Source organism: Stegostoma tigrinum, unplaced genomic scaffold, assembly GCF_030684315.1.
Source record: "Stegostoma tigrinum isolate sSteTig4 unplaced genomic scaffold, sSteTig4.hap1 scaffold_91, whole genome shotgun sequence".
Taxonomy (NCBI): domain Eukaryota; kingdom Metazoa; phylum Chordata; class Chondrichthyes; order Orectolobiformes; family Stegostomatidae; genus Stegostoma; species Stegostoma tigrinum.
The window spans coordinates 264,304-288,303 of record NW_026728816.1 but is presented as its reverse complement, the minus strand read 5'-3'; the positions used below and the strand labels follow the sequence as shown (position 1 = coordinate 288,303).

The 24,000-nt window shown below is 45.1% G+C and overlaps 1 long non-coding RNA gene and 1 pseudogene across 2 annotated transcripts in view; both read left to right on the top strand.

Moving 5' to 3' along the window:
• The window catches only part of LOC132209409 (uncharacterized), a 275,322-nt gene that overhangs the window by 89,067 nt on the left and 162,255 nt on the right, over positions 1-24,000 (top strand). The window lies entirely within an intron of this gene.
• The window catches only part of LOC132209401 (utrophin-like), a 74,141-nt pseudogene that overhangs the window by 2,742 nt on the left and 47,399 nt on the right, over positions 1-24,000 (top strand).

Genomic DNA, 24,000 nt, shown 5'->3' with positions numbered 1-24,000 from the left:
CTGTGCCATCTCCAGCACATCCCTCACCTTCCTGGACCTCTCAGTCTCCATCTCAGGCAACCAGCTTGTAACTGATGTCCATTTCAAGCCCACCGACTCCCACAGCTACCTAGAATACACCTCCTCCCACCCACCCTCCTGCAAAAATTCCATCCCCTATTCCCAATTCCTCCGCCTCCGCCGCATCTGCTCCCATGATAAGACATTCCACTCCCGCACATCCCAGATGTCCAAGTTCTTCAAGGACCGCAACTTTCCCCCCACAGTGATCGAGAACGCCCTTGACCGCGTCTCCCGTATTTCCCGCTACTCATCCCTCACACCCCGCCCCCACCACAACCGCCCTAAGAGGATCCCCCTCATTCTCACACACCCCCCTACCAACCTCCGGATACAACGCATCATCCTCCGACAATTCCGCCATTTACAATCCGACCCCACCACCCAAGACATTTTTCCATCCCCACCCCTGTCTGCTTTCCGGAGAGACCACTCTCTCCGTGACTCCCTTGTTCGCTCCACACTGCCCTCCCTCTCAACTTATGACGGTGAGTTCACTGCAATGCTTATTTCAGTGAGAGAAGCGCTTCAGAAGACAAAAATCTCAACTTGACCAAACAAATAAACTTTTGATGCTGGCTTCACTGAAATGCTTATTTCAGTGAGATAAGCAATTTAGAAGACAAAAATATCAACTTCACCAAACCACTCAACTTTTGATGCTGCGTTCACTGAAGTGCGTATTTCAGTGAGATAAGCAGTTCAGAAGATTAAAATCTCAACTTCACCAATCGATTCAACTGTCGATGCTGGGTTCACTGAAGTGCTTATTTCAGTGAGATAAGCCCATCAGAATACCAAAATCTAAACTTCACCAAACCACTCAACTTTCGATGCTGGGTTTACTGAAGTGCTTATTTCAGTGAGATAAGCACTTCAGAAGACCAAAATGACAACAACACCGAACGACTCCATCTCTGATGCTCGTTTCACTGAAATGCTGATTTCAGTGAGATAAGCACTTTTTGAAGACCAAAATCTCAAGTTCACCAAACGACTCAACTTTCGAAGCTGGGTTAAATGAAGTGCTTATTTCAGCGAGATAAGCACTTCAGAATGCCAAAATCTCAACTTCACCAAACCACCCAACTTCCGATGCTGGGTTCACTCAAGTGCTTATATCAGCGAGATAAGCACTTCAAAAGGACAAAGTCCCAACTTCACCAAACGACTCAACTTTTGTCGCTGGTTTCACTGAATTGCTTATTTCAGTGAGATAAGCCCTTCAGAAGACCAAAATCTGAACTTCACTATACGACTCAACTTTTGATGTTGGAATTACCCAAATGCTTATTTCAGTGAGATATGCACATCAGAAGACGAAAATCAAAACTTCATCCAAACCACTCAAATTTCGATGTTGTTTTCAATGAAGTGCTTATCTCTGTGAGATAAGCTCTTCAGAAGGCCAAAATCCCAACCTCACCAAACGACTCAACTTTTCATGCTGGTTTCACTGAAATGTTTCTTTCAGTCAGATAAGCAATTCAGAAGACCAAATTCTCAACTTCACCAAACCACTCAAATTTCGAAGCTGGGTTAAATGAAGTGCTTATTTCAGCGAGATAAGCACTTCAGAAGTCCAAAATCTCAACTTCACCAAACGACTCAACTTTCGATGCTGGGTTCACTGAAGTGCTTCTTTCAGTCAGATCAGCACTTCAGAAGACCAAAATCTAAACCTCACCAAACCACTCAAATTTCGATGTTGTTTTCAATGAAGTGCTTATCTCTGTGAGATAAGCTCTTCAGAAGGCCAAAATCCCAACCTCACCAAACGACTCAACTTTTCATGCTGGTTTCACTGAAATGTTTCTTTCAGTCAGATAAGCAATTCAGAAGACCAAATTCTCAACTTCACCAAACCACTCAAATTTCGAAGCTGGGTTAAATGAAGTGCTTATTTCAGCGAGATAAGCACTTCAGAAGGCCAAAATCCCAACCTCACCAAACGACTCAACTTTCAATGCTGGGTTCACTGAAGTGCTTCTTTCAGTCAGATAAGAACTTCAGAATACCAAAATCTAAACTTCACCAAACCACTCAAATTTCGATATTGTTTTGAATGACGTGCTCATCTCTGTGAGATAAGCTCTTCAGAAGGCCAAAATCCCAACCTCACCAAACCACTCAACTTTTGATGCTGGTTTCACTGAAATACGAGTTTCCGTCAGATAAGCACTTCAGAAGGCCAAAATCGCAACTTCATCAAACCCCTAAACTTATGATGCTGGGTTCACTGAAGAGCTTATTTCAGAGTGATAACCACTTCAGAATGCCAAAATCCGAACGTCACCAAACGACTCAACTATTGATGCTGGTTTCACTGAAATGCTTTTTTCAGTCAGATAAGCACTTCGGAAGGACAAAATCTCAACTTCACAAAACCACCCAACTTTCGATGCTGGGTTCACTCAAGTGCTTATTTCAGCGAGATAAGCACTTCAAAAGGACAAAGTCCCAACTTCACCAAACGACTCAACTTTTGTCGCTGGTTTCACTGAATTGCTTATTTCAGTGAGATAAGCCCTTCAGAAGACCAAAATCTGAACTTCACTATACGACTCAACTTTTGATGTTGGAATTACCCAAATGCTTATTTCAGTGAGATATGCACATCAGAAGACAAAAATCAAAACTTCATCCAAACCACTCAAATTTCGATGTTGTTTTCAATGAAGTGCTTATCTTTGTGAGATAAGCTCTTCAGAAGGCCAAAATCCCAACCTCACCAAACGACTCGACTTTAGATGCTGGTTGCACTGAAATGCTTATTTCAGTCAGATAAGCACATCAGAAGTCCAAAATCCCACCTTCACCAAACCACTAAACTTATGATGCTGGGTTCACTGAAGAGCTTATTTCAGTGAGATAAGCTCTTCAGAAGGACAAAATCCCAACCTCAGCAATCGACTCAACTTTTGATGCTGGTTTCACTGAATTGCTTATTTCAGTGAGATAAGCACTTCAGAAGACCAATATCAAATCTTCACTAAACGACTCAACTTTTGATGCTGGATTTTCCCAAATGCATAATTCAGTGAGATAAGCTTTGCAGAAGACCAAAATCTAAACTTCACCAAACCACTCAACTTTCCATGCTGGGTTGTCTGAAGTGCTTGTTTCAGAGTGATAACCACTTCAGAATGCCAAAATCCGAACCTCACCAAACGACTCAACTATTGATGCTGGTTTCACTGAAATGCTTTTTCCAGTCAGATAAGCACTTCGGAAGGCCAAAATCTCAACTTCACAAAACCACCCAACTTTTGATGCTGGTTTCACTGAATTGCTTATTTCAGTGAGATAAGGACTTCAGAAGGCCAAAATCTAAACTTCACTATACGACTCAACTTTTGATGCTGGAATTACCCAAATGCTTATTTCAGTGAGATAAGCACTTCAGAAGAAAAAAATCTAAATATCACCAAACCACTCAAATTTCAATGTTGTTTTCAAGGAAGTGCTTATCTTTGTGAGATAAGCTCTTCAGAAGGCCAAAATCCCAACCTCACCAAACGACTCAACTTTTGATGCTGGTTTCACTGAAATGCTTCTTTCAGTCAGATAAGCACTTTCAGAAGGCCAAAATCTCAACTTCACCAAACCACCCAACTTTCGATCCTGGATTTACCCAAATGCTTATTTCAGTGTGATAAGCACTTCAGAAGACCAAAATCTAAACTTCACCAAACCACTCAAATTTCGATGTTGTTTGAATGAATTGCTTAGCTCTGTGAGATAAGCTCTTCAGGATGCCAAAATCCCAACCTCATCGAACGACTCAACTTTTGATGCAGGTTTCATTGAAATGCTTCTTTCAGTGATGTCAGCACTTCAGAAGTCCGAAATCCCAACTTCTCCAAACCACTAAACTTATGATGCTGGGTTCACTGAAGAGCTTATTTCAGTCAGATAAGCACTTCAGAAGTTCAAAATCCCACCTTCACCAAACCACCAAACTTATGATGCTGGGTTCACTGAAGAGCTTATTTCAGTCAGATCAGCACTTCAGAAGACCAAAAGCTAAACTTCACCAAACCACTCAAATTTCGATGTTGTTTTGAATCAATTGCTTATCTCTGTGAGATAAGCTCTTCAGGATGCAAAATCCCAACCTCATCGAACGACTCAACTTTTGATGCAGGTTTCATTGAAATGCTTCTTTCAGTCAGATAAGCACTTCAGAAGGCCAAAATCACAACTTCACAAAACCACGCATCTTTCGATGCTGAGTTCACTGAAATGCTTATTTCAGTGAGATAAGCACTTCAGAAGGACAAAATCCCAACCTCAGCAATCGTCTCAACTTTCGATGCTGGTTTCACTAAAGTGCTTATTTCAGTGAGATAAGCACTTCAGAAGACCAATATCAAAACATTACTAAAAGACTCAACTTTTGATGCTTGATTTATCCAACTGCTTATTTCAGTGAGATAAGCTTTTCAGAAGACCAAAATCTAAACTTCACCAATCGACTCAACTTCTGATGCTGGTTTCACTGAAATGCTTCTTTCAGTCAGATATGCACATCAGAAGGCCAAAATCTCAACTTCACCAAACCACCCAACTTTCGATGCTGGGTTCACTGAAGTGCTTATTTCAGAGAGATAAGCACTTCAGAAAGCCAAAATCACAACCTCACCAAACGACTCAACTTTTGATGCTGGTTTCACTGAAATGTTTCTTTCAGTCAGATAAGCACTTCAGAAGGCCAAAATCTCAACTTCACCAAACCACCCAACTTTCGATCCGGGATTTACCCAAATGCTTATTTCAGTGAGATAAGCACTTCAGAAGACCAAAATCTAAACTTCACCAAACCACTCAAATTTTGATGTTATTTTGAATGAATTGCTTATCTCTGTGAGATAATCTCTTCAGGATGCTAAAATCCCAACCTCATCGAACGACTCAACTTTTGATGCAGGTTTTATTGGAATGCTTATTTCAGTGAGATAAGCACTTCAGAAGTCCAAAATCCCAACTTCACCAAAACACAAAACTTATGATGCTGGGTTCACTGAAGAGCTTATTTCAGTCAGTTAAGCACTTCAGAAGGCCAAAATCACAACTTCACAAAACCACACATCTTTCGATGCTGAGTTCACTGAAGAGCTTATTTCAGTGAGATAAGCACTTCAGAATGCCAAAATCCCAACCTCAGCAATCGTCTCACCTATTGATTGTGGTTTCACTGAATTGCTTATTTCAGTGAGATAAGCACTTCAGAAGACCGATATCAAATCTTCACTAAACGACTCAACTTTTGATGCTTGATTTACCCAAATGCTTATTTCAGTGAGATAAGCTTTTCAGAAGACCAAAATCTAAACTTCACCAAACCACTCAAATTTCAATGCTGTTTTGAATGAAGTGCTTATCTTTGTGAGATAGGCTCTTCAGAGGGCCAAAATCCGAACCTCACCAAACGACTCAACTTTTGATGCTGGTTTCACTGAAATGCTTCTTAGAGCCAGATAAGCACTTCAGAAGGCCAAAATCTCAACTTCACCAAACCACCCAACTTTCGATGCTGGGTTCACTGAAGTGCTTATTTCATTGAGATAAGCACTTCAGAAGACCCAAATCTAAACTTCACCAAACCACTCAACTTTCCATGCTGGTTTCACTGAAGTGCTTATTTCTGAGAGATAAGCACTTCAGAAAGCCAAAATCCCAACCTGACCAAATGACTCAACTTTTGATGCTGGCTTCACTGAATTGCTTATTTCAGTGAGATAAGCACTTCAGTAGACCAAAAACTGAACTTCACTATACGGCTCAACTTTTGATGCTGGAATTACCCAAATGCTTATGTCAGTCAGATAAGCACTTCAGAAGGCCAAAATCCCAACCCCAGCAATCGTCTCATGTATTGATGCTGGTTTCACTGAATTGCTTATTTCAGTCAGATATGCACATCAGAAGGCCAAAATCCTAAACTTCACCAAACCACCCAACTTTCGATCCTGGATTTACACAAATGCTTATTTCAGTGAGATAAGCACTTCAGAAGTCCAAAATCCCAAGTTCACCAAACCACAAAACTTATGATGCTGGGTTCACTGAAGTGCTTATTTCAGTGAATAAGCACTTCAGAAGTGCAAAATCCCAACTTCACCAAACCACAAAACAAATGATGCTGGTTTCACTGAAGAGCTTATTTCAGTCAGATAAGCACGTCAGAAGGCCAAAATCTAAACTTCACTAAACGACTCAATTTTTGATGCTGATTTCACTGAAATGCTTCTGTCAGTCAGATATGCACATCAGAAGTCCAAGATCTCAACATCACCAAACGACTCAACTTTTGATGTTGGTTTCACTGAAATGCTTCTTTCAGTCAGATAAGCACTTCAGAAGGCCAAAATCTCAACTTCACAAAACCACCCAACTTTCGATCCTGGATTTACCCAAATGCTTATTTCAGTGAGAAAAGCACTTGAGAAGACCAAAATCTAAACTTCACGAAACCACTCAACTTTTGATGCTGGGTTCACTGAAGTGCTTATTTCAGTGAGATAAGCACTTCACGACGCCAAAATCCTAACCTCACCAAACCACAAAACTTATGATGCTGGAAACACTGAAGAGCTTATTTCAGTCAGATAAGCACTTCAGAAGGCCAAAATCACAACTTCACAAAACCACACATCTTTCGATGCTGAGTTCACTGAACTGCTTATTTCAGCGAGATAAGCACTTCAGAATGCCAAAATCCCAACCTTACCAAACGACTCAACTTTGGATGCTGGTTACACTGAAATGCTTCTGTGAGTCAGATATGCACATCAGAAGGCCAAAATCTCAACTTCACCAAACCAACCAACTTTCGATCCTGGATTTTCCCAAATGCTTATTTCAGTGAGATAAGCACTTCAGAAGACCAAAATCTAAAGTTCACTTGACCACTCAACTTTCGATGCTGGGTTCACTGAAGTGCTTATTTCATAGAGATAAGCACTTCACTACGCCAAAATCCCAAACTCACCAAACGACTCAAATTTTGATGCTGGTTTCACTGAATTGCTTATTTCAGTGAGATAAGCACTTCAGAAGGCCAAAACCTAAACTTCACGAAACGACTCAACTTGTGATGCTGAATTCACTGAAATGCTTCTTTCAGTCAGAAATGCACATCAGAAGGCTAAAATCTCAACTTCACCAAACCACCCAACTTTCGATCCTGGATTTTCCCAAATGCTTATTTCAGTGAGATAAGCACTTCAGAAGACCAAAATCTAAACTTCACCATCCACTCAACTTTTGATGCTGGGTTCACTGAAGTGCTTATTTCAGTGAGATAAGCACTTCAGAAGGCCAAAATCTAAACTTCACTAAACGACTCAACTTTTGATGCTGGTTTCACTGAAATGCTTCTTTCAGTCAGATAAGCACTTCAGAAGGCCAAAATCTCAACTTCACCAAACCACAGAACTTATGATGCTGGGTTCACTGAAGAGCGTATTTCTGTCAGATAAGCACTTCAGAAGGCAAAAATTACAACTTCACAAAACCACACATCTTTCGATGCTGGGTTCACTGAGGTGCTTATTTCAGAGAGATAAACACTTCACGACGCCAAAATCCCAACCTCACCAAACGACTCAACTTTTGATGCTGGTTTCACTGAATTGCTTATTTCAGTGAGATAAGCACTTCAGAAGACCGATATCAAATCTTCACTAAACGACTCAACTTTTGATGCTTGATTTACCCAAATGCTTATTTCAGTGAGATAAGCTTTTCAGAAGACCAAAATCTAAACTTCACCAAACCACTCAAATTTCAATGCTGTTTTGAATGAAGTGCTTATCTTTGTGAGATAGGCTCTTCAGAGGGCCAAAATCCGAACCTCACCAAACGACTCAACTTTTGATGCTGGTTTCACTGAAATGCTTCTTAGAGCCAGATAAGCACTTCAGAAGGCCAAAATCTCAACTTCACCAAACCACCCAACTTTCGATGCTGGGTTCACTGAAGTGCTTATTTCATTGAGATAAGCACTTCAGAAGACCAAAATCTAAACTTCACCAAACCACTCAACTTTCCATGCTGGTTTCACTGAAGTGCTTATTTCTGAGAGATAAGCACTTCAGTAGACCAAAAACTGAACTTCACTATACGGCTCAACTTTTGATGCTGGAATTACCCAAATGCTTATGTCAGTCAGATAAGCACTTCAGAAGGCCAAAATCCCAACCCCAGCAATCGTCTCATGTATTGATGCTGGTTTCACTGAATTGCTTATTTCAGTCAGATGTGCACATCAGAAGGCCAAAATCCTAAACTTCACCAAACTACCCAACTTTCGATCCTGGATTTACACAAATGCTTATTTCAGTGAGATAAGCACTTCAGAAGTCCAAAATCCCAAGTTCACCAAACCACAAAACTTATGATGCTGGGTTCACTGAAGTGCTTATTTCAGTGAATAAGCACTTCAGAAGTGCAAAATCCCAACTTCACCAAACCACAAAACAAATGATGCTGGTTTCACTGAAGAGCTTATTTCAGTCAGATAAGCACGTCAGAAGGCCAAAATCTAAACTTCACTAAACGACTCAATTTTTGATGCTGATTTCACTGAAATGCTTCTTTCAGTCAGATAAGCACTTCAGAAGGCCAAAATCTCAACTTCACAAAACCACCCAACTTTCGATCCTGGATTTACCCAAATGCTTATTTCAGTGAGAAAAGTACTTGAGAAGACCAAAATCTAAACTTCACGAAACCACTCAACTTTCGATGCTGGTTTCACTGAATTGCTTATTTCAGTGAGATAAGCACTTCAGAAGACCAAAATCTAAACTTCACCAAACCACTCAACTTGCGATGCTGGGTTCACTGAAGTGCTTATTTCAGTGAGATAAGCACTTCAGAAGTCCAAAATCCCAACTTCACTAAACGACTCAACTTTTGATGCTGGTTTCACTGAAATGCTTCTTTCAGTCAGAGAAGCACTTCAGAAGGCCATAATCTCAACTTCACCAAACCACCCAACTTTCGATCCTGGATTTACCCAAATGCTTATTTCAGTGAGATAAGCACATCAGAAGACCAAAATCTGAACTTCACGAAACCACTCAACTTTCGATGCTGGGTTCACTGAAGTGCTTATTTCAGTGATATAAGCACTTCAGTACGCCAAAATCCCAAACTCTCCAAACGACTCAACTTTTGATGCTGGTTTCACTGAATTGCTTATTTCAGTGAGATAAGCACTTCAGAAGGCCAAAATCTAAACTTCAGTAAACGACTCAATTTGTGATGCTGAATTCACTGAAATGCTTCTTTCAGTCAGAAATGCACATCAGAAGGCCAAAATCTCAACTTCACCAAACCACCCAACTTTCGATCCTGGATTTACCCAAATGCTTATTTCAGTGAGATAAGCACTTCAGAAGACCAAAATCTAAACTTCACCCAACCACTCAACTTTCGATGCTGGGTTCACTGAATTGCTTATTTCAGTGAGATAAGCACTTCAGAATGCCAAAATCTAAACTTCGTTAAACGACTCAACTTTGGATGCTGATTTCACTGAAATGCTTCTTTCAGTCAGATATGCACATCAGATGGCCAAAATCTAAACTTCACCAAACCACCCAACTTTCGATCCTGGATTTACACAAATGCTTATTTCAGTGAGATAAGCACTTCAGAAGTCCAATATCCCAACTTCACCAAACCACAAAACTTATGATGCTGGTTTCACTGAAGAGATTATTTCAGTCAGATAAGCACGTCAGAATGCCAAAATCAGAACCTCACCAAACGACTCAACTTTTGATGCTGGTTTCACTGAAATGCTTCTTTCAGTCAGATATGCACATCAGAAGGCCAAAATCTCAACTTCACCAAACCACCCAACTTTCGATCCTGGTTTTACCCAAATGCTTATTTCAGTGAGATAAGCACTTCAGTAGACCAAAATCTAAACTTCACCAAACCACTCAACTTTTGATGCTGGGTTCACTGAAGTGCTTATTTCAGTGAGATAAGCACTTCAGAAGTCCAAATTCCAAACTTCACCAAACCACTCAACTTTCGATGCTGGGTTCACTGAAGAGCTTATTTCAGTCAGAGAAGCACTTCAGAAGACCAAAATCTAAACTTCACCAAACCACTCAACTTTCGATGCTGGGTTCACTGAATTGCTTATTTCAGTGAGATAAGCACTTCAGAAGGCCAAAATCTAAACTTCGCTCAACGACTCAACTTTTGATGCTGATTTCACTGAAGATGTTATTTCAGTGAGATAAGCACTTCAGAAGGCCAAAATCTAAACTTCACTAAACGACTCAACTTTTGATGCTGGTTTCACTGAAGTGCTTATTTCATTGAGATAAGCACTTCAGAAGTCCAAAATCCCAACTTCACCAAACCACAAAACTTATGATGCTGGTTTCACTGAATTGCTTATTTCAGTGAGATAAACACTTCAGAAGGCCAAAATCACAACTTCACAAAACCACACATCTTTCGATGCTGAGTTCACTGAAGTGCTTATTTCAGTGAGATAAGCACTTCAGAATGCCAAAATCCCAACTTCACCAAACGACTCAACTTTTGATGCTGGTTTCACTGAATTGCTTCTTTCAGTCAGATATGCACATCAGAAGTCCAAAATTTCTACATCAACAAACCACGCAACTTACGATCCTAGATGTACCCAACTGCTTATTTCAGTGAGTTATGCACTTCAGAAGACCAAAATCTAAACTTCACCAAACCACTCAACTTTCGATGCTGGGTTCACTGAAGTGCTTATTTCAGTGAGATAAGCACTTCAGAAGTCCAAAATCCCAACTTCACCAAACCACAAAACTTCTGATGCTGGGTTCACTGAAGAGCGTATTTCAGTCACATAAGCTCTTCAGAAGGCAAAAATCACAACTTCACAAAACCACACATCTTTCGATGCTGAGTTCACTGAATTGATTATTTCAGCGAGATAAGCACTTCAGAAGGCCAAAATCTAAACTTCACTAAACGACTCAACTTTTGATGCTGGTTTCACTGAAATGCTTCTTTGAGTCAGATATGCACATCAGAAGGCCAAAATCTCAACATCAACAAAGCACGCAACTTACGATCCTGGATTTACCCAAATGCTTATTTCAGTGAGTTAAGCACTTCAGAAGACCAAAATCTAAACTTCACCAAACCACTCAACTTTCGATGCTGGGTTCACTGAAGTGCTTATTTCAGAGAGATAAGCACTTCACTATGCCAAAATCCCAACCTCACCAAACGACTCATCTTTTGATGCTGCTTTCACTGAATTGCTTGTTTCAGTGAGATAAGCACTTCAGATGGCCAAAATCTAAACTTCACCAAACCACTGAACTTTCGATGCTGGGTTCACTGAAGTGCTTATTTCAGAGAGATAAGCACTTGACTATGCCAAAATCCCAACCTCACCAAACGACTCATCTTTTGATGCTGCTTTCACTGAATTGCTTGTTTCAGTGAGATAAGCACTTCAGATGGCCAAAATCTCAGCTTCACGAAACCATTCAACTTCGATGATGGGCTCACTGCAGTGCTTATTTCAGCGAGATAAGCACTTCAGAATGCCAAAATCCCAACCTCACCAAATGACTCAACTTTTGATGCTGATTTCACTGAAATGCTTCTTTCAGTCAGATGAGCACTTCAGAAGGCCAAAATCTCAACTTCATAAAACCACCCAGCTTTCGATGCTGGGTTCACTGAAGTGCTTATTTCAGTGAGATAAGCACTTCAGAAGTCCAAAATCCCAACTTCACCAAACCACAAAACTTCTGATGCTGGGTTCACTGAAGAGCGTATTTCAGTCAGATAAGCTCTTCAGAAGGCAAAAATCACAACTTCACAAAACCACACATCTTTCGATGCTGAGTTCACTGAATTGATTATTTCAGCGAGATAAGCACTTCAGAATGCCAAAATCCCAACCTCACCAAACGACTCAACTTTTGATGCTGGTTTCACTGAAATGCTTCCTTGAGTCAGATATGCACATCAGAAGGCCAAAATCTCAACTTCACCAAACCACCCAACTTTCGATCCTGGATTTTCCCAAATGCTTATTTCAGTGAGATAAGCACTTCAGAAGACCAAAATCTATAGTTCACTTGACCACTCAACTTTCGATGCTGGGTTCACGGAAGTGCTTATTTCAGAGAGATAAGCACTTCACGACGCCAAAATCCCAACCTCACCAAACGACTCAACTTTTGATGCTGGTTTCACTGAATTACTTATTTCCGTGAGATAAGCACTTCAGAAGGCCAATATCTAAACTTCACTAAACGACTCAACTTTTGATGCTGGTTTCACTGAAATGCTTCTTTCAGTCAGATAAGCACTTCAGAAGGCCAAAATCTCAACTTCACCAAACCACCCAACTTTCGATCCTGGATTTACCCAAATGCTTATTTCAGTGAGATAAGGACTTCAGAAAACCAAAATCTAAACTTGACCGAACCACTCAACTTTCTATGCTGGGTTCACTGAAGTGCTTATTTCAGTGAGATAAGCACTTCAGAAGTCCAAAATCCCAACTTCACTAAACCACAAAACTTATGATGCTGGTTTCACTGAAGGGCTTATTTCAGTTAGATAAGCACTTCAGAAGACCAAAATCTAAAGTTCACTAAACGACTCAATTTTTGGTGCTGATTTGACTGAAATGCTTCTTTCAGTCAGATATGCACATCAGATGTCCAAAATCTCAACATCAACAAACCACGCAACTTACGATCCTGGATTTACCCAAATGCTTATTTCAGTGAGTTAAGCACTTCAGAAGACCAAAATCTAAACTTCACCAAACCACTCAACTTTCGACGCTGGGTTCACTGAAGTGCTTATTTCAGAGAGATAAGCACTTCACTACGCCAAAATCCCAACCTCACCAAACGACTCAACTTTTGATGCTGGTTTCACTGAATTGCTTATTTCAGTGAGATAAGCACTTCAGAAGGCCAAAATCTAAACTTCACTGAACATCTCAACTTGTGATGCTGATTTCACTGAAATGCTTCTTTCAGGCACAGGCAGGCAGGCAGACAGAGACAGGCAGGCACAGGCTGACAGTTTAACACAGACAGTCAGGCAGACAGGCCGAGACAGTCAGGCAGAGAGGCAGAGCCAGGCAGGCAAGCCGACAGGCAGTCAGACACAGACTGTCAGACACAGATGCAGGCAGACGGAGACAGGCAGGCACACAGGCAGAGACAGTCAGGCAGTCAGGCATACACAGTCAAGCAGAGACAGTCAGGCAGGCAGGCAGGCAGACAGACAGTCAGGCACAGGCAGTCAGACAGGCAGGCGGAGACAGCCAGGCAGAGACAGTCAGACGGAGTCAGACAGAGACAGTCAGGCAGGCAGGCAGAGACAGGCATACAGACAGTCAGAGACAGTCAGACACAGAGAGACAGAGTCAGAGTCAGACAGAGACTGGCAGGCAGACACAGACTGTCAGACAGATATAGGCAGGCGGAGACAGTCAGGCAGACAGACAGACAGGCAGGCAGGCAGAGACAGTCAGGCAGACAGGCAGGCAGACAGAGACAGTCAGGCAGGCAGGCAGAGACAGTCAGGCAGGCAGGCAGACAGACACAGGCATACAGGCAGGTAGAGACAGGCAGACAGGGACAGACAGGCAGACAGGCACAGGCAGACCGGCAGAGACAGTCAGGCGGACAGGCAGGCAGGCAGACAGAGACAGGCTGAGACAGTCAGGCACAGGCAGGCAGGCAGACAGGGACAGACAGGCAGAGACAGTCAGGCGGACAGGCAGGCAGGTAGAGACAGACAGACAGGCAGAGACAGTCAGGTGGACAGGCAGAGGCAGTCAGGCAGCGACAGACAGGCAGGCCGAGACAGGCAGACAGAGACAGTCAGGCAAGCAGACAGAGACAGGCAGGCACAGGCAGACAGTCGCACAGGCAGAGGCAGGCAGTCAGAGACAGTCAGGCAGGCAGGCAGACAGAGACAGGCAGGCACAGGCAGACAGTCAGACAGACAGAGGCAGGCAGGCAGGCACAGGCAGAGACAGTCAGGCAGAGACAGGCAGAGAGACAGAGAGAGACAGACAGACAGAGACAGGCAGAAGGCAGACAGGCCGCCAGACAGTCAGACAGGCAGAGACAGGCAGATAGACAGACAGTCAGACAGAGACAGGCAGGCAGAGACAGTCAGAAGACAGACAGAGGCAGGCAGACACGGACAGTCAGATAGACAGACAGACAGACAGAGACAGGCAGGCAGGCAGGCAGAGACAGTCAGAAGACAGACAGAGGCAGGCAGACACGGACAGTCAGATAGACAGACAGAGAGACAGACAGAGACAGTCAGTCAGGCAGACAGACAGACAGACAGACAGAGACAGTCAGTCAGATAAACAGAGGCAGAGAGGCAGGCAGGCAGACAGAGGCAGTCAGGCCGAGGCAGACAGAGGCAGGCGGGCAGACAGAGACAGTCAGAAGGCAGTCAGTCAGACAGAGGCAGGCAGAGACAGTCAGACAGACAGAGACAGACAGACAGTCAGACAGAGACCGCCAGTCAGGCAGGCAGAGACAGTCAGACAGAGACAGACAGTTAGACAGGCAGAGGCAGACAGAGATAGAGAGTCAGGCACACACGCAGAGAGTCAGACAGACGTGCAGGCAGGCAGACACGCAGTCAGTCAGGCAGGCAGAGAGAGACAGTCAGACAGAGACAGGCAGAAGGCAGACAGGCAGCCAGACAGAGACAGGCCGCCAGACAGTCAGACAGGCAGAGACAGGCAGACAGACAGACAGTCAGACCGAGACAGGCAGGCAGAGACAGTCAGAAGACAGACAGAGGCTGGCAGACACGGACAGTCAGATAGACAGACAGACAGAGACAGTCAGGCAGGCAGGCAGAGACAGTCAGAAGACAGACAGAGGCAGGCAGACACGGACAGTCAGATAGACAAACAGACAGACAGACAAAGACAGTCAGGCAGGCAGGCAGAGACAGTCAGAAGACAGACAGAGGCAGGCAGACACGGACAGTCAGATAGACAGACAGACAGAGACAGTCAGTCAGGCAGACAGACAGAGACAGTCAGTCAGGCAGACAGACAGAGACAGTCAGGCAGGCAGACAGACAGAGACAGTCAGGCAGGCAGAGACAGTCACAGAGAGACAGGCAGGCAGACAGAGGCAGGCAGAGACAGTCAGACCGAGACAGTCAGACAGAAAGACAGTCAGACAGAAAGACAGTCAGATAGAAAGACAGTCAGACAGAAAGAGGCAGGCAGGCAGACAGACAGGCCAAGGCAGAGAGAGACAGGCAGACAGAGACAGTCAGAAGGCAGGCAGACAGTCAGTCAGACAGAGGCAGGCAGAGACAGACAGACAGACAGTCAGACAGAGACAGGCAGGCAGGCAGGCAGAGACAGTCAGACAGAGACAAACAGACAGAGACAGGCAGGCAAACAGTCAGACAGAGACAGGCCGACAGTCAGACAGAAACAGGCAGGCAAGCAGAGGCAGTCAGACACAGACACCCAGTCAGACAGAGACAGAGAGACAGACAGGCAGGCGGCACCAGGCAGGCAGGCAGAGACAGTCAGACACAGACAGGCAGGCAGGCAGACAGAGACAGGCAGGCAGGCAGACAGACAGACAGAGACAGACAGACAGAGGGAGGCAGACACAGACAGACAGACAGTCAGACAGAGACAGGCAGGCAGGCAGAGACAGTCAGACAGAGACAGGCAGGCAAACAGTCAGACAGAGACAGGCCGACAGTCAGACAGAGACAGGCAGGCAAACAGTCAGACAGAGACAGGCCGACAGTCAGACAGAGACAGACAGGCAGGCGGCGCCAGGCAGGCAGGCAGGCAGACACAGACAGGCAGGCAGACAGACAGAGGCAGGCAGGCAGACAGACAGACAGAGACAGACAGACAGAGGGAGGCAGACAGAGACAGATAGACAGGCAGGCAGACAGACAGACAGAGGCAGGCAGTCGGAGACAGACAGACGCAGACAGACAGACAGTCAGAGGCAGGCAGGCAGAGACAGACAGGCAGACAGAGACCTTTTTAAAATTAACAAGAACATGTGATTAACACACTTAATAGCTGCGACCGAGTGTGATTTAAAAGAATGCTGATTACTAGAAGTTAAATAGGGGTTGTAAGATCCACTATTTGAAACGAGTAAAGAGCCAATTCGATTGTACTTTGGATTTGGGTGTAATGAGAATGCACGTCGGTTGAAAGAGATTGATGTTTTAGTTTAAACTGTTCTGAGTCCTGCTTCATAAATATAAAGGAGGGCTTCATAATTTATAAAGCTGCTGTTCCTCCACCATTGTTCTGCAGAAATTACTGAATCAAACGACAGAATATGACCAGCATCATAAGATAGGAGTAGAAGTAAGGCCATTCGGCCAATCAAGTCCACTCCGCCATTTAAATCATGGCTGATGGGCATTTCAACGACACTTCCCTCAACTCTCCCTGTAGCCCTTGACTCCTTTTGAGATCAAGAATTTGTTGATCTCTGCCTGGAAGGCATCCAACGTCCCGGCCTCCACTGCACTCTGCGGCAATGAATTCACAAGCCCACCACTCTCTGGCTGAAGACGTGTCGTCTCGTTTCAGTTTTAAATTTACCCCCTCTAATTTTAAGGCTGTGCCCACGGGTCCTACTCTCCCCGCCTAACGGAAACAACTTCCTAGCGTCCACCCCTTCTAAACCATACATTATCACTGATGGTTCCCTAGTCAGATTTGACATATTGCATTTGAGAAGGAAATGGCCTGTTTCCATCATTCCAGAGTACTTTTCTTAATCATTGTATTTATTTGTCGGCCCAATAAAGGAATTAATTTTATTTGATAGCTCAATAAGTTAAAACTGTAATCGAAGTTAGTTTTCTTCCTCCTTTGTAGTGGATCTGTTGGAGTTGCACACAGCACAACACGTCTTTGATCGACACAAATTGACACAAAACGAGCAACTTCTAAATGTAACTGAAGTAATCAACTGTTTAACGTCCATTTATGATGGTTTGGAACAAAATCACAAAGACTAGGTCAATGTGTCACTCTGTGTCAACATGTGTCTGAACTGGCTGCTGAACGTCTTTGATACGTATGTATGATTTACACTTGAATGTAGTATGTTTAGATTGTCCTAAGGTGCATTAAACTGCATCCTACATTTTGGATTTTGATCAGTTAAGTAAATGTGAAGATTGTCAACTGATTAAAATCAATCCTAGTATTGTTGACATAAGGTTTCAGTATGTTCTAATTTCATTTCAGTGCAAGTGATAAAGTAGTTGAAAGTTTTAGCGACTTTTGTTTTAAATCATAAAATTGAAACTGATATAGAACGTAGAACGTAGAACAGTACAGCACAGAACAGGCCCTTCAGCCCACGATGTTGTGCCGACCATATACTTTTGATTCCATTTGGTCAGATCTGTACAGGATCATGGAGACATCTTGACACTCTGATTGTAATGCTCTTCACGGTGACAAATGTTAGTGCTGGAGAAAGACGTGTATAAAGTACACAATATGAACATCATCCAGTTAATGTCAAGGAATAAACAGCCAGATGCAGAATAAGTTTTTATGTGACCCTCAATCTCGTAGAGTCATATAGCATAGAAACACCATGTCTATGCCTCCCAACAAACACCAAACTACACTAATCTCATTTATCTACACTTGGTCCATAGCCTACTTTGACCTAGCATTTTAAATGCTCATCCCAGATGCTTTTTAAATGTTGAGAATACCTGCCTCAACTACCCTCTCAGGCAGTGTGCTCCATATGTCCACTTTGTTGATGAAAAAGCTTTTCCTCAGACTTCCTCCAAAGCATTTAATCCTCACCTTAAACTTGTGCCATCTGGTCTTAGACACATGTGCCATGGGGAAAGGATTCTCACAATGTATTCTGCCAGGGCCTGTCATAATTTTGTCTGCCTCAATCATATCCCAACCCCCACCTCAGCTTCCTCTGCTACAAGAAACACAAATCCAGCATACCAGTCTATCTCGTAACTGAGACTTTTTAATCTAGCCAGTATCTTGAAGAGCATTAACTGTGCCATTGTGGTATTTTCCAGACTAATTGTCGTTCAGCTTATCTCAGTCAGATTGTTTAGTAAGCTCCATTTAGGAATAATGTTATGCACTTCACTTGGAAATGTATTAAGACTGTGACAGTATATTGGGGAATCCTTGCAAGTGGAGAGATTTTTATTTTCTTTCAGTCCAAGCTGGGTATAATTCTAGGATTTGGAGATGAACGTCCAGGGTTAAACCTCCGGTGTCCTTCTATCCACCCCAAATCACCTCCAATTTTCCATTTATATAAAATTGAGCTTTGTTTGCATGAGGTGTGTTCCAATATTAAATCGTTATTGCGACTGTAAATTTTGACATTCTTCATTAGGTACGTACCCTTCATATTGATAGCGGCTCAAGGTGCTTCAGGGTGTCAAAACCAAAATGTTGCATTTTCCAGTGAAATTGTAGACATTGAGCTGAAATTCTCGCGAGGGAGCACTGAACGGCATGCATTATTTCTGAGTACCGCCCTCATTAATACTTATTCCATTTTTGTACCTGCCAGACAGAAACTAGACGCTCAGAATTAGCGAAATGAAATTCTGAGTGGGTGTGTGATGCTTGCACATTGCTCAATGCTCCTCTGGACCTCCAACTTGGGCAGTAGTCACCAGCATCTGCAGCCACACCCATCAGTAGCACCCCCATGTCCACAGTTTTGACATGTGGCATGTTCCAGCCTCAGCACATCATGGCACATCTCAGATCTGCTTTCAGTACTCTTCTGTACTTCATTGCTGCATTTTGGATTGCAGCAGCCCCCCTCATTGCAGTGCTACTGCCAGGGCACTTTTATATGCAGGGACAGGCACCCATTCGTGTATTGGGCCACGTTACACATCAGGACACCTTGCTTGAGCTCTCCACTCTCATTTTGTCCCTGCATGAATGCTAACAGCTCCTCTGCCTTGTCTTCATTTGCCTTGTCTTTTTATGGGTTGCCCCCTCCGCCACATCTCTCAGACTCATAACACTAGTATGTTGATTAACCTTTTGGCATCGAGACAAAGCCAGACAGCTTGTCATGTTTGTCAGCAGTCATCAATCAAAGGAGTGGGTGTGTTGCCGTTCAGCACCGTGATATGTTGATCTCACACCTGCAGCATGTGCCAGCTGCAGAAGCACAGAACGCGTTGCATTGTCTCCAACCACATGGTCGTTCTTCATGTTCTGAGGGGAATGGTCTGTAGTCAAGGGAGGCAGTTCCAGGCAGCAGATCGAGGTAACTCCTGGGCATTGTCTGATATCACTCGAAGGGCTTGGATGCAATCAGTTGGCTGCTCAGGATGATCATGGTCAGGACACTGTCCTCATAGGTTGTGAGAAGTCAAACGTTAGACACCTCACTACCTGTGTTGGCTCTTTCTGCCCTACGGTGGGCTGTTTTTCCTGGAATGAAACAAAGGGAGTGATTGAGTGAGATGAAATGAGCTGGTGCATTTGTTAGTGCTCATGTATGTTTGGGAAGGGAGGTGAGGTCTCCTGGGTGAGAGCAAGAGGCACAGAGAACATAGAGGATTAATCGCCTTGGGCCCTCAAGTAGGCGAGAGCAAGTGAAGACAGACATTGAATGCTTTGGTGAGAATGGTATTACATGAGCTGTGCTGAAGGGTGGTGCAGAATTAGAGAGAGTGTGAATGTGAGGTAGCACAGACCAATGATACCAGTCACGGTTGGACATAGAGCAGTTTTTCCGCCGTCTTCGCCTCCATGCCTACTTCTTCAACCGGGAACCTAACCCTCCTTCCACTGACCCCTTCACCCGCTTCCAACACAAGTCCTCCTCCTGGACACCACCCCTAGGCCTCCTACCCTCCCTCGACCTCTTCATCTCCAACTGCCGTCGAGACGTTAACCACCTCAACCTCTCCACCCCTCTCGCCCACTCCAACCTCTCCCCCGCAGAACGGGCAGCCCTCCGCTCCCTCCGCTCCAAACCCAACCTCACCATCAAACCCGCAGACAAGGGTGGCGCAGTGGTAGTATGGCGCACTGACCTCTACATCGCTGAGGCCAGACGCCAACTCTCCGACACCACCTCCTACTGCCCCCTCGATCATGACCCCACACCCACATGACCAAACCATCATCTCCAACACCATTCACGACCTCATCACCTCAGGGGACCTCCCACCCACATCCTCCAACCTCATTGTTCCCCAAACCCGCACGGCCGTTTCTATCTCCTTCCCAAAATCCACAAACCTGCCTGCCCTGGTCGACCCATCGTCTCAGCCTGCTCCTGCCCCACCGAACTCATCTCCACCTATCTGGACTCCATTTTCTCCCCTTTAGTCCAGGAACTCCCCACCTACGTCCGTGACACCACCCATGCCCTCCACCTCCTCCAGGACTTCCAATTCCCTGGCCCACAACACCTCATATTCACCATGGACGTCCAGTCCCTATACACCTGCATTCCGCATGCAGATGGCCTCAAAGCCCTCTGCTTCTTCCTGTCCCGCAGGCCCGACCAGTCCCCCTCCACCGACGCTCTCATCCGCCTAGCTGAACTCGTCCTCACCCTCAACAACTTCTCTTTTGACTCCTCCCACTTCCTACAGACTAAGGGGGTGGCCATGGGCACCCGCATGGGCCCCAGCTATGCCTGCCTCTTTGTAGGTTACATGGAACAGTCCCTCTTCCGTACCTACACAGGCCCCAAACCGCACCTCTTCCTCCGGTACATTGATGACTGTATCGGCGCCGCCTCTTGCTCCCCAGAGGAGCTCGAACAGTTCATCCACTTCACCAACACCTTCCACCGCAACCTTCAGTTCACCTGGGCCATCTCCAGCACATCCCTCACCTTCCTGGACCTCTCAGTCTCCATCTCAGGCAACCAGCTTGTAACTGATGTCCATTTCAAGCCCACCGATTCCCACAGCTACCTAGAATACACCTCCTCCCACCCACCCTCCTGCAAAAATTCCATTCCCTATTCTCAATTCCTCCGCCTCCGCCGCATCTGCTCCCACAATAAGACATTCCACTCCCGCACATCCCAGATGTCCAAGTTCTTCTAGGACAGCAACTTTCCCCCCACAGTGATCGAGAACGCCCTTGACTGCGTCTCCCGTATTTCCCGCAACACATCCCTCACACCCCGCCCCCGCCACAACCGCCCTAAGAGGATTCCCCTCGTTCTCACACTCCACCCTACCAACCTCCGGATACAACGCATCATCCTTCGACACTTTCGCCATTTACAATCCGACCCCACCACCCAAGACATTTTTCCATCCCCACCCCTGTCTGCTTTCCGGAGAGACCACTCTCTCCGTGACTCCCTTTTTCGCTCCACACTGCCCTGCAACCCCACCACACCCGGCACCTTCCCCTGCAACCGCAGGAAATGCTACACTTGCCCCCACACCTCCTCCCTCACCCCTATCCCAGGCCCCAAGATGACATTCCACATCAAGCAGAGATTGACCTGCACATCTGCCAATGTGGTATACTGCATCCACTGTACCCGGTGTGGCTACCTCTACATTGGGGAAACCAAGCGGAGGCTTGGAGACCGCTTTGCAGAAGACCTCCGCTCAGTTCCGAACAAACAACTGCACCTCCCGGTCGCAAACCATTTCCACTCCCCCTCCCATTCTCTAGATGACATGTCCATCATGGGCCTCCTGCACTGCCACAATGATGCCACCCGAAGGTTGCAGGAACAGCAACTCATATTCCGCCTGGGAACCCTGCAGCCATATGGTATCAATGTGGACTTCACCAGTTTCAAAATCTCCCCTTCCCCTACTGCACCCCTAAACCAGCCCAGTTCGTCCCCTCCCCCCACTGCACCACACAACCAGCCCAGCTCTTGCCCCCCCCCCCCACCCACTGCATCCCAAAACCAGTCCAACCTGTCTCTGCCTCCCTAACCAGTTCTTCCTCTCACCCATCCCTTCCTCCCACCCCAAGCCGCACCCCCATCTACCTACTAACCTCATCCCACCTCCTTGACCTGTCCGTCTTCCCTGGACTGACCTATCCCCTCCCTACCTCCCCACCTATACTCTCTCCACCTATCTTCTTTACCCTCCATCTTCGGTCCCCCTCCCCCTCTCTCCCTATTTATTCCAGTTCCCTCTCCCCATCCCCCTCTCCGATGAAGGGTCTAGGCCCAAAACGTCAGCTTTTGTGCTCCTGAGATGCTGCTTGGTCTGCTGTGTTCATCCAGCCTCACATTTTATTATCTTGGAATTCTCCAGCATCTGCAGTTCCCATTATCTCCAATGAGGCTCCTCTTCTGTTGGAGCAGAAGTCACTGATCTTGCAGCACTGCTGTATGGCTCTTTTGGTGGTTGAGACTGCATTGACACTGGAAAGACTCAGATGAGTCTGGCCGAGTCTTGTGTCGTGGCCTCCTGTGCTTGTCTTTGGGAAAGAGGACAGTCCTCCACTGCACCAATCCATCCACCAGGATTTCCAGGTCTCCAACTGTAAAGTAAGGTGCTAATTTCCCCTTTCCTGCCCTGTCTGGGACAAATGCTATGAACTGTATAAGGCAGTTCTGGATTCTGGGCATTTTACTGGTTCACAATAGCCTTTAAACATGGCACTAGTGCCAGTAATACCGGGATGTTTCAGTGGTGGCAAACACTTGCAGTTACGATGAGTGGAAAACTAACGAGCGTCGGCTGAGAGAGGCACAACAGGAGCATTGTTGCTAGTTATTGAAAAGGTTTGCAACAACAGAGTGAGAAAATTTGTTAGGTGTTTTGGAGAGATACTGTCCTTGCAGTGCAATAAAAATAACACTGAACTGATTCACTCCAGTGTTTTGGACCTTCAGATTTCAGAACAGAATTAGACCATTCAGCCCATTGAGTGGGATCTATCATTCTCAACCTCCTGTGTCCTTACTAAGCAAGAACATGTCTATCTATGCCTGAAATCAACTCTGACTTGGCTTCCACAGCTTTCTGCATCAATGAGTTCCAAAGATTCACAACTTTCTGACTGAAGAAATTCTTCCTCAACTCCATCCTGAAGGGTGGTCCCTTTGACTCTGAGGCTGTGCCCTCAGGTCCTGGTCTCTCCTACTTGTGGAAACATCATCTCCATGTCCACTCTATCCAGGCCTGAATTACCTTCAGTGTGACCCCCTTCATCCTTCTTAACTCCTTCAAGTACAGGCCCAGAGTTCTCAGCCACTCCTCACTTCATCCCCAGGATTATGTTTGAGAACCTCATCTAGACCCTGACAAAGGCCAGCACATCCTTCCTTAGATAGATGGCCAAAAACTGCTCTTAATATTCCAAATGCAATATGACCAGAGCCTTACACAGCCTCAGCAATACATCTCTGCTCTTGTATTTTTGCCGCCTTGAAATGAATGCTGACATTGCATTTGCCTTCCCAACTGCCAACTGAAACTGCATGTTAAAAGAATCCTGAATTGGGTCATCTTTGTGCTTCAGATTTCTGAAGCCTTTCCCAATTTAGAAAATAGTCTATGCCTGTACTTCCACTTCTCCACAGACTCTCTGTGACCTCCCCACTTCCTCAACACTACTTGCCTCTCCACCTATCATAGAACATAGAACACAGAAAATAGAACAGTACAGCACAGAACAGGCCCTTCAGCCCACGATGTTGTGCCGACCATTGATCCTCATGTATGCACCCGCAAATTTCTGTGACCATATGCATGTCCAGCAGTCTCTTAAATGACCCCAATGACCTTGCTTCCACAACTGCTGCTGGCAACGCATTCCATGTCCTCACAACTCTGTGTAAAGAACCCGCCTCTGACATCCCCTCTCTACTTTCCTCCAACCAGCTTAAAACTATGACCCCTCGTGTTAACTTT